Consider the following 12,704-nt stretch of genomic DNA (forward strand, 5'->3'; position numbering starts at 1 on the left):
AAGAACATCGACAAATTCCGGTTCGTCAAATTAAAATATAGCAGCAACAGATCGGTGACTAGAAATTATAGCACAATTCTTATATATAAAAAAAAAAAAACTAACACCGTTTATTTAAATGATTGGATCCAAACTATTGGTTATTCACCAACCAGGAAGCAGATTTCTCATCTCCATCAAAATATTTATTTTATACCGAGGGACTTAAACTTTAATCAAATCCATTCAAAAGAAACTTCTTATCACAGGAATGAAAAGATATGCTGAGTTTGGGAGTAGTGAACAAGTTCATTAAAAAAAAGCAGTTTTGAATGATCCTTATCCCCGTTACAAAAATCTACAAAAATATATATATATATATATATTTGGGCAGAAACTGAACATATGCTGGATGATGGTGGGATTTTTTTAATATGTCATATTAAATTAAGCACTCACAGGGTTCATACAGGAATGAGTGACTCTAATTTAATGCTATTTTAATGCTATTAGAAATGATTTTAATGCCATCAACAAGAACCATGTACACAAGTTATTAGTGTACATGAAATATGAAGGAGCTGCAAGCAGAGTTCCATGACTCCTGTATGTATGTAAACACACACACACACACATATATACGTATATATATATCCTCTAGCTTTTTCTCCGCCTGGAGCGATATAATATATCTGACGAAATTGTTTTTATAAGCATTTTTTATTAAAGAATTATAAATACTTCGATAAACATATTTAAATAATTTTAGTGCCAATTAAGGCCTTGATTTAAAAAAAAAAAAGAATGATTTTTTAATTATTTTTATCGATCCGCGGAAACCCTGGTTCATCTCGCGCATGCTCCCTACGATCTCCAAGAAACTCAGAGCGGAGCGGTCTGCAGCCACAGTGGAGGATGTATGCTTTGCTTTGTGCAGGCGGTCTGGAGCGGAGTATGTGGGATTTCGGGGTAAAACTCCTCTTGGACGCGATGGTGACTCTGCATCGAACAAGACGAACTCAAAGAAGAGATGCTAGCGGTAAATATATGTTCGATTACTGCCGGGTAGGCTAAAAGCAGCCTAGGCTAAGCTACGGCTAATAGCAGCTGTTATAAAATTGGGCTAATGTTTTAGTTTTTTAGTATACTAAATAGTTTTTTGGTTCCTCTATTAGAAGGCTTAATCATTTTATTTGTGAGGTCTGTATGTCTCAGACCTCAAAACGGGGACTGTTAAAGAAAAATTATTATTCTTAGACTTTATTACAGTTAATCTTATGGCATGTGTAAACACTCTCACTTGAACATATTTCTTAATTTTGAACAAGGCTGTGTTAATGATTTAAAACTACTAATGGGTAAGTATTTAGAGCACCATACCATAAAATGAGTATCTCCTGGGGGCGAACATTATTTAAGCCTGCAGGAGAGATTTCTGCTTGGTTTACACAGCCTAGCCTAAAGCTACGGCTAATAACAGCCTAGCCTAAAGCTACGGCTAATAGTAGCCTTGCAAGAACAAGCTTTATTAAAGTGTATTTTTTGTGATTCACAGGAAGCAGTACGCCGTCTTCACAACTCGGAGACTAATTGCAGGCGCTATGAACCGGAGCAAGGGTAAGATTTAAAGAATATGCTTTCATTCTGCGGTAAAAGGCAATGGATACGGATAGATACCGATTATAGCTGTACATTTTGTTTTCACAGACCTCCTATTTGCTCGGAGCCATATCAGCAAGTCCAGATTTGCACGATGTTGATAAAGACGACATTGTGTGTAAGTGACTTGTTTTAATGTTTTCTCCTTCCTTGTTACTGTAACTTGCGTTTGATTTTTTATTCATACCACTCTCATTTAATTGTTTTCCAGCTGCCTGTAAGACGTATTTTGAGACGGTACGCAGGAGCTTCAGATATACGCAGCCAGCCAACACGTTGCGTGCGGAGGCTATCTGCTCGGAGTCGGGCCAGAAGAAAGAGGGTAAGACTTTATTTGGTGACTATTTTTATGGTGCATTAATAGATGTGTTGTGTCCATACGCAGTGCGCTGATTCATTGTTTTTTTTTCAGCTGCTGAAAGCGAGGCAGAGTGTGCTAGCAGATGAGGAAGTGGAACTCTGGAAGTCCGACACCGTCGGCCTCATGTCCGACGAAGAAGATGGCATCGTTGGCGGTGTCTCTGGATGGAGTGTACGGTCGCCGCCATTTCGTAGGCCGGATCTCACTGAACTCTGTGTTAAGCTGCAGTCCCGGTTAGAAGCGATGCCGAAGTACAGGGCCACGCACAGTAGGCTTCTGCACATCGGACCTGCCTCGGAGGGAATGCTGCCAGTTACCTCCAACCCCGAGGAAGTAAACGGACCGTTCACGGAGTTGTAATTTTTAGATACGCATGTGTTTGGATACGCGTTGTATATAGTTGTGTGTGTTTTAATAAAGCTCTTTCTTTGCATAAACAGCTTCCTGGCAAATGTTCATTTCCTGTATAAATTCATTCATGTCCTTGATGGTAGCCTAATAATTGTGTAGTAGTGTAGGATAACATAAATACACACCATATGAATGAATAAATATATATTCATAAATATATATATATGTAAATTTCTATGTAAATATATATATTCAATTCAATTCAGTTTATTTATATAGCGCCAAATTCACAACACATGTCATCTCAAGGCACTTTACAGTTCAACCAGATCATACAGTCAAATTGATACAAAGTTTTCTATCTAAGGAAAACCAGTTGATTGCATTGACTCATTGACTCAAATACAATCCCCCACACTAAGCATGCTTGTAGCGACAGTGGAGAGGAAAAACTCCCTTTTAACAGGAAGAAACCTCCAGCAGAACCAGGCTCAGTGTGAGCGGCCATCTGCCGAGGCCGACTGGGGTTCGAGGAGACAGAAGCAGAGATACAAAAAGCAGCTGTAAAAGGCGGCCCCGTCCAGGAAACACACAGCCAGGCAGACGAGCTCCAAGGCAGCTCCCATGCCAGAGGACGAAGAGAGCACATCCACTCAGTCACGGTCAGAGAAACAGGACCACACTGGAAAACAGGCCGATCTCCAACATCTATTAACAAGGGTGTTGATAGAAGCAGCACAGCGGATGTTTTTTTCCAGGATGACGTCACAGCCAAACAGGAACAGACGAGGCAAAGCTACTCTGAGGAAAAGCAGAGAGAGCAGAAGGCTAGAGATTGAACTAACAGATTCTGCAGAATAGGAGAACAGAGAGAGAATGAAGCAGAATGATGAAATGGGGGTCCCTATGTCCTCCAAAAGTCTAAGCCTATAGCAGCATAACTATAGAGATAGCTCAGGATAACCTGAGCCACCCTAACTATAAGCTTTATCAAAAATGAAAGTTTTAAGCCTAGCCTTAAAAGTATATATATATAATATATATATACTTATAATATATATATACTTATACTTATAATATACTTATACTTATAATATATATATACTTATAATATATATATACTAATATATATATGCCAACCAATCACGAGCGACTTTACTTGTTTAAAAAGAAGTGGTTCCGTCCAATACTCGGTAAGAAAATTAAAGCCTGACGTGGCCACGTGTGGTTTTGCTGCCAATCACGAGCGATTTTACTTGTTTGAGAATAGTGGTTTCAGCCAATTTTGAGTAGGTTATTCAAGCCAGACCTGGCCAGCCGCGCGGGTTTGCTGCATTCATATGCTAATTAGGGCCATTAGTACAGCTGATCGCTCTCCACATACGTCAGAGTCAGTTTCCGACAATTTGTGGCACGACAAACGCGGACAAGCGCGGGTTGCAAATTGTCGGAAACTGACGAAAATCAGGGAGATCTGCGGGAGTTTACGGGGGTTTACGGGGACGAAAATCTCACTTTTCATGCAGTGTACACTGCATGAAAAGTGGGATTTTCGTCAATATGCGGCACTGTAGATTGTCGTGGAACTTCAGGTTAGCGGCAGTTTACGACAATTTGCAGGCTTCGCCCAAAACTCCGGTAAATTGTCAGAAATTGACGTGGACTCTCTTAGGCAGTGTTCCCCCCATGCCTCCCCCCCATGGAAATCTAGGGGAGGCTTTAACATGTAAATGAACATGCTGTGAGCTATACAAATGTAAATCAGGGTTGCAGGGGGGGTTTTACCCCAAGTGACATCTTTCTGGGTAAGAAAATCTCTGATACAAAGAGATCAGGCTCAGTATAGCCTCTTACATTTTAGCTTGAATTGATTTATTTAATTAAAGTATAGAGACCAAAACAGATCTTTAGCTGACAGAGCAATACATTTAGAGCAGTAATTATTAAAAAAAAAATTGCATTTAAGATAAAAAATAAAATGTTGTCTGTCAATATGCTCAATTCACAATTACTTAAGTGGAAAAGTTTCAAGAAATGAGTCTGAGATGATTCACTTTATAACATGGCGCATTATCCTGTTGGAAGTAGCCATGAGAAGATTGGTACACTGTGGTCATAAGGTCCGGCCAGGTCAAGATCCGCAATTGCAATCGCACCAAACAGGAAAAAGAACATCGACAAATTCCGGTTCGTCAAATTAAAATATAGCAGCAACAGATCGGTGACTAGAAATTATAGCACAATTCTTATATATATATATATATCTAAAAAAAAAAACTAACACCGTTTATTTAAATGATTGGATCCAAACTATTGGTTATTCACCAACCAGGAAGCAGATTTCTCATCTCCATCAAAATATTTATTTTATACCGAGGGACTTAAACTTTAATCAAATCCATTCAAAAGAAACTTCTTATTACAGGAATGAAAAGAGATGCTGAGTTTGGAAGTAGTGAACAAGTTCATTAAAAAAAAGCAGTTTTGAATTATCCTTATCCCTGTTACAAAAATCTACAAAAAAATATATATATATATACATTTGGGCAGAAACTGAACATATGCTGGATGATGGTGGGATTTTTTTAATATGTCATATTAAATTAAGCGCTCACAGGGTTCATACAGGAATGAGTGACTCTAATTTAATCCTTTTTTAATGCTATTTGAAATGATTTTAATGCCATCAACAAGAACCATGTACACAAGTTATTAGTGTACATGAAATATGAAGGAGCTGCAAGCAGAGTTCCATGACTCCTGTATGTATGTAAACACACACACACACACACACACACACACACACACACATATATACGTATATATATATCCTCTAGCTTTTTCTCCGCCTGGAGCGATATAATATATCTGACGAAATTGTTTTTATAAGCATTTTTTATTAAAGAATTACAAATAATTCGATAAACATATTTAAATAATTTTAGTGCCAATTAAGGCCTTGATAAAAAAAAAAAAAAAGAATGATTTTTTAAGTATTTTTATTGATCCGCGGACACCCTGGTTCATCTCGCGCATGCTCTGTACGATCTCCAAGAAACTCAGAGCGGAGCGGCTGGATCCACAGTGGAGGATGGATGCTTTGCTTTGTGCAGGCGGTCTGGAGCGAAGAATGGGGGATTTCGGGGGAAAACTCCTCTTGGACGCGATGGCGACTCTGCATCGAACAAGACGAACTCAAAGAAGAGATGCTAGCGGTAAATATATGTTTGATTACTGCCTGCTAGGCTAAAAGCAGCCTAGCCTGAGCTACGGCTAATAGCGGCTAATAGTAGCCTTGCAAGAACAAGCTTTATTAAAGTGTATTTTTTGTGATTCACAGGAAGCAGTACGCCGTCTTAACAACTCGGAGACTAATTGCAGGCGCTATGAACCGGAGCAAGGGTAAGATTTAAAGAATATGCTTTCATTCTGCGGTAAAAGGCAATGGATACGGATAGATACCGATCATAGCTGTACATTTTGTTTTCACAGACCTCCTATTTGCTCGGAGCCATATCAGCAAGTCCAGATTTGCACGATGTTGATAAAGACGACATTGTGTGTAAGTGACTTGTTTTAATGTTTTCTCCTTCCTTGTTACTGTGACTTGCGTTTGATTTTTTATTTATACCACTCTCATTTAATTGTTTTCCAGCTGCCTGTAAGACGTATTTTGAGACGGTACGCAGGAGCTTCAGATATACGCTGCCAGCCAACACGCTGCGTGCGGAGGCTATCTGCTCGGAGTCGGGCCAGAAGAAAGAGGGTAAGACTTTATTTGGTGACTATTTTTCAGGTGCATTGATAGATGTGTTGTGTCCATACGCAGTGCGCTGATTCATTGTTTTTTTTTTTTCAGCTGCTGAAAGCGAGGCAGAGTGTGCTAGCAGATGAGGAAGTGGAACTCTGGAAGTCCGCCTTCCTCGGCGGTGTCTCTGGATGGATTGTACGGTCGCCGCCATTTCGTAGGCCGGATCTCACTGAACTCTGTGTTAAGCTGCAGTCCCGGTTAGAAGCGATGCCGAAGTACAGGGCCACGCACAGTAGGCGTCTGCACATCGGACCTGCCTCGGAGGGAATGCTGCCCGTTACCTCCAACCCCGAGGAAGCAAACGGACCGTTCACGGACTTTTAATTTTTAGAAACGCATGTGTTTGGATACGCGTTGTATATAGTTGTGTGTGTTTTAATAAAGCTCTTTCTTTGCATAAACAGCTTCCTGGCAAATCTTCATTTCCTGTATAAATTCATTCATGTCCTTGATGGTAGCATAATAATTGTGTAGTAGTGTAGGATAACATAAATACACACCATATGAATGAATAAATATATGAATGAATAAATATATGAATGAATAAATAAATATATATATATATATATATATATGAATAAATATATATATGTAAATTTATATGTAAATATAAATATATGCCAACCAATCACGAGCGACTTTACTTGTTTAAAAAGAAGTGGTTCCGTCCAATACTCAGTAAGAAAATGAAAGCCTGGCGTGGCCACGTGTGGTTTTGCTGCCAATCACGAGCGATTTTACTTGTTTGAGAATAGTGGTTTCAGCCAATACTGAGTAGGTTATTCAAGCCAGACCTGGCCAGCCGCGCGGGTTTGCTGCATTCATATGCTAATTAGGGCCATTAGTACAGCTGATCGCTCTCCACATACGTCATGGTACGTTTCCGACAATTTGTGGCACGACAAACGCGGACAAGCACGGGTTGCAAATTGTCGGAAACTGACGAAAATCAGGGAGATCTGCGGGAGTTTACGGGGGTTTACGGGGACGAAAATCTCACTTTTCATGCAGTGAGTGTACCATGAGCGGTCTCACCTGCCTCCAAGGAGGTCAGAGCAGAGCTTTCCACCCTACCGCGACCATAGCTGGCTAGAGCTCTCAGATGAGGATTCAGATGGTCCAGCCCCCGTCCCAGAACAGGGATTACGGATGCGACAACTTCAATCCCTCGGCCACGACATAGAGCGTTTTGACCCCAGCAACACTGAATCCACCATTGAAGACTACCTTAGAGAGGTAGAACATTGTCTTTTAGACTTACCCCATCCCTCCGCCCGGGAGAAGTTAAAGTTAATCTGGAAAACTACTTCGAGAAGCGTGCATGTGTTCATAGAGAGCCTCAAGCCCTCTGTTCGAGACCGCTATTCCTCTCTTTGTCAAGCACTGAGAGAGGAATATTCAGTGCACACTGATCCGGGCTCCGCGAAGTTCAGTGCCCTCGGCATCCAACAGAAAAGAAATGAATCGCCGAGAGATTATTACCGTCGGTTGCGTGCCGCATATTTTCAGGGGCGCAGCGCCCCTGGATTGGAGGAAGACCACTCACTAAAATATCTTTTCCTCCACAATCTTCATGACAGCATAAGATATGATGTTACCATGTACTGCCGAACCAAAACCCTCACCATGCAAGAAATAAGGAAATATGCACAGATTGCATGGGAAACGCGTGTCCGCACCAGCAAGGGTACAGATAGCGAACACAGGGTCCTACAGGTTCAGGCAGAATCAGGGAGAAAGTTAGAGTTGGAGGGACAAGAGGTTCCTCCTTCCAAAGCCAGACTTAAAAAGGGATCACGCAACCGTGATACCGGCCCACAAGAAAGGAGAGCTTTCCAGGATTGGAGTAGTTCACAGAATAGAGAGGACAGTGGGTTACAAACGAGGTACAGATCAGAGATGAGCCGATATGACAGACAGCCTGACCAGAGGAAGCTTAAGAAGGAGTGTGAAGGGAGAGATCAGGATGAGAATCTAGAGCAGTCAGCCATGAAGGAGATAGAAGCTAACCTCCGTAGGTTGTTAACAGAAATGGTTCGTCAGATCAACAACCCCTCTCACAACCCAGCTGGACATGAAAATCCTCCAGGAAAACCTGACCCGAAGCCTCCATCAGCATGACTAGGCGGGGACTTACCTTCCACAGCTTCCTTATTACACTTGGTGGAAAAGGAAGGTCCAGGTGGTAAATCCCCAGAATCCCCTCAGATCTCATCAGGAAAAACCTTTATTTTGGTCCACCTCTTTTCAGAGAAGACCAATCCCCACTCAGAAAAACATCCCTACCCGGAGGTCAGTAACATTTCTCAGGATGTAAGATCAGAAAATGGGTCTTACTTAGACTGTAGAACCGGTTCTGGCCTGTTCAGGTCAGCTGCTGCCCATGGCTCACCTGCAGAGGTCCAGGGAGGCTGCAAAGCAACCCGACACGCTCCCCAGCAGGTGACCAGTCAATCGTCTCCATCTTCTGACAGCAAACAGGGGTGTTCCTCAGAACATTCCACCTGCTGTCAGCTCCCATCATCAGCCCTTTTGGAACTAATTCCTCCTAAGCAAAGGGGGGTTACATCCATTTGGCTCAATTTACAGATGAACTGGATCGGACCAGTTCTCATCCCGATAGAACGTACTCAATATTTAACATTTGTGGCATTCTTCTCCATAGAACAGGTAGACAGAATGAAATGCATCTCAGAATCCACTTCCGCCCGTGGAATGGAGTGCACCTCCATTCTTAAAAACACATGTACATAGTACCAGGCAGATTGGGTGTATGTTAACACACAGGAAACATACACTGATCTCATAAGGTTTCATTTCCATATTTCAAATTTCACAGCTTTTGAACTAGTCTCTTCTTAAAGGAAGGACTATAAGGTCAAAATACCCATAAACCATTTGTGAGCATATTGCACTGGATAGATCCAACAGAAGTGGTAAAACTTGACATGATATCCTCTAAAGTTGTCAAAAATGTATGCAGGTTAGACGACTCTTCTGGAACCAGCTTGCTGAAAGGAGTGATCACACGCATCTGATTCCCTTTCTAGTTTTGGTAAAGGTTTAAAGTTGAACGATCTCTAATGTCTGCAACACCTGCAAATTCACCTGGCTTATAACTTAGTCGTTCCAGTTTTTGTAAACTCTGATAGCTTAGAAATTGGATTCATGCTAAATCTCCTTATCATTCAGAGCTAATGTGTATAGGCTTATTCTGCGTTAAACATGAGTTTTGAAAGATAAACCCATGCCCACCTAAACCTTCTCAATATTAGCCTATACTGACATTGATCTCAAGCTCGATCCAATGCATAGAAATGACCGCACAGATGCTATACAATGTCCATTCCATAGTTCTTATTCCCAGGATCATCACAACGGCGACGGCACACACAGCGTGCTAGGGAATAAGAACTAGAAACTAGACACCTTCACCCCTTTTCCCCTGGATTCATAGCACCACAGATTTAGAACCCCTGAAAGAAAGAGCTATGAATCATAGTTAGCATTTTTCACCTATCTCTGTCCTCTTTGCATGCTTCTTTCCTTTCTTCTTTTGCTTAAACATGAACACTGAACCAAAATGCTAAAAGTTTGGTAAATGTACAACAGATGTCTGTGTCTCAATGTTTGGTAACATTGCAATGAGGTTAATTAGCTAGCTAGAAATAAACTCGCCGAGCGCCAACCTGCTCTCCCTGAGCCAGCACCCACTTCTAACGAACTGCCAAGTTCCCCATTGGAAACCTAAATGGAATCTTGTGGCAATATGGATTAATGGACCTGGTTAGCTTTAAAAACTGAGACGGATATCCAATCTTCAAAGCTAAAAGGGGGGAATATGTTGGGATATATTACCCAAAATGGAGCAACAACCAGTTGGGTGATCTGAACCCATCCCCCTCCTCTTCTCCACAAAGGAGAACAAAGGATTCCCTCCAAAACAAGAACAAAGAAGACCCGGCACACTGTGGGAGGCGGCCACCTCAAATGGTCCAATCAGCCGAATACTCCAACAGGAAGTTCCCCAACGTCACTCATGGCACAGACAAATCAGCCGATACTTCCACAGGAAGTGCTCCCGTGTCACACATGGTTTAAAAGCCAGAAGCAGACATTTTTCTCCCTCTTTTCCGGAGGGTTTTTAACCCGATAGGAGAGGCTCCATTTCATGTGAAATACCAGAAGAAAGCTGACTGGAAGTAGCTTTTGTTTTCCTGCGTCAAAAGTCACGGATCGCAGTGTTCCATCGTGCATAGCGGCTGCGCCAACTGGGGAGACAGAAGCCTTTGAAGCTGACTGCGGAGTGAGTTTCATTTTCCCCTTTCAATTCAATTCAATTCAATTCAATTCAGTTTATTTATATAGCGCCATATTCACAACACATGTCATCTCAAGGCACTTTACAGTTCAACCAGATCATACAGTCAAATTGATACAAAGTTTTCTATCTAAGGAAAACCAGTTGATTGCATTGACTCATTGACTCAAATACAATCCCCCACACTAAGCATGCTTGTAGCGACAGTGGAGAGGAAAAACTCCCTTTTAACAGGAAGAAACCTCCAGCAGAACCAGGCTCAGTGTGAGCGGCCATCTGCCGAGGCCGACTGGGGTTCAAGGAGACAGAAGCAGAGATACAAAAAGCAGCTGTAAAAGGCGGCCCCGTCCAGGAAACACACAGCCAGGCAGACGAGCTCCAAGGCAGCTCCCATGCCAGAGGACGAAGAGAGCACATCCACTCAGTCACGGCCAGAGAAACAGGACCACACTGGAAAACAGGCCGATCTCCAACATCTATAAACAAGGGTGTTGATGGAAGCAGCACAGCTGATGTTTCTTTCCAGGATGACGTCACAGCCAAACAGGAACAGACGAGGCAAAGCTACTCTGAGGAAAAGCAGAGAGAGCAGAAGGTTAGAGATTGAACTAACAGATTCTGCAGAATAGGAGAACAGAGAGAGAATGAAGCAGAATGATGATGAAGCAGAATGATGAATGATGATGATTGGACGAATCGGCTGAGAGGACGCTCTTTTGCCGACCTCCTCCTAAAATCCATCCTCTTCAACTCGTGAGCATATCAAGCCCTCTGCTGTAGCACCGAACTGACTGAACTTTCCCGAGGGGCGGACCAGTGGCAGAGAACCCTCTGCCCGGCAGAAACCAAGCCGCGGTTCAGGCAGATTCAGGGTTTTGAATTAATGCTGATGTTTTTTTTAATCTGTGTTGATTAAGAGTTTGTTCATTTGGTTGAAATAAGTGTGTGTTTCTTTATTCTTCTTTATTCTTTATTCTTTCTGAGCTTTCCTGTCCCCTTTGTTGTTTCTGCTTTGAGATAGTCATAAAGTTATCACATTCAGCCACGTGGGGTCCCCGTGGTTGCCGCCATCTTGATTACAGGTTGTCCCTCCCCCATTTCTCGCCTCTCAAACCACAACACAGACCACATGAAGATGTCGCTGCAAGGAGAGGCGGAGGAAATTGTTTCAAAGAAGGGTTTTTGTAGTTCGGCAGTCTGGCGGTATTTCGGTCATGGCAAGTCGGACAAAAAACAAACCACAGTCATCTGTAACATATTTAGGGAACCAGTGAAAACGAAGTCGGATGACACAACCAAGTTTTTTTTTAATCATCTCAGCCGTTCACACCCGCAGGAGTACGAGCTGTGTAGGCCCCGACGCGGCTCTCCTCCGAGGAATCTTCGGGAATTACGGGAAAATATATATATATTTTCAGTTCTGGGCAGTTTCCCACGTAGTTCTAACAATTGAGAGAAAAATGCTGAGGGGCCAGCAACTTCAAAGTAATAACTCAGGTTAAAGCAGGAAACGGGGGCGGCGGTGGGGGGGCATTTATTTATTTGTTATATTTATTTTGGTCACTTTTCTGGTCACTTTAGTTTATTCTTTGTCAGTATTTAATAACATAACCCAGGTCTCTTAAGTTATTTTTCTTTAAAACAATTATGTTATGGTTAAAAAAGTTGGTTAAATAAAGATTTAATTCGAAGTCTGTGTTTTTTATTAAAATTAAATCATTTAGCAATATTATAAAAAGTCCAGGCAGAGCTGCACATTAAATATGGTTTCAAATCTTTTCAATAATTATCGATCAATATGCATTTTTTTTTATCGATAAGCTTTTTTTCTATATCGCCCAGCCCTAGTTAATGTTACATGATCAATTGCACTGTTATCATCATACCTGCTGCTTTTGTTAATGCATTTAATCATTTGCTGATTTGAAGTTGGATGTATTAGTTTACATGAGTAATTGCACTATTATCATACCTGCTGCTAGCGGACATTAGTGAATGTATAAATATCTGGCATAATTTGGACAATCTCAGACGCCAGTAAACGGACTCTTATGGTTTTATTTCTTTGTTTTCTATCTCGTTTAATTCTTTTCAATTTTCTTTTAAACTAGTCATTTAATCTACCTCGTGTTTATTTTTCTAGTAGCGTGTTGTGTTTGCATAGATGTTAGATTTCTGTAATCCTGAATTATTAGAATAGAGACATCATTGGTTAATCTGTA

The sequence above is a fragment of the Cyprinodon tularosa genome, unplaced genomic scaffold (assembly GCF_016077235.1).
Source record: "Cyprinodon tularosa strain WSP-4 unplaced genomic scaffold, ASM1607723v1 ctg98, whole genome shotgun sequence".
NCBI lineage: Eukaryota > Metazoa > Chordata > Actinopteri > Cyprinodontiformes > Cyprinodontidae > Cyprinodon > Cyprinodon tularosa.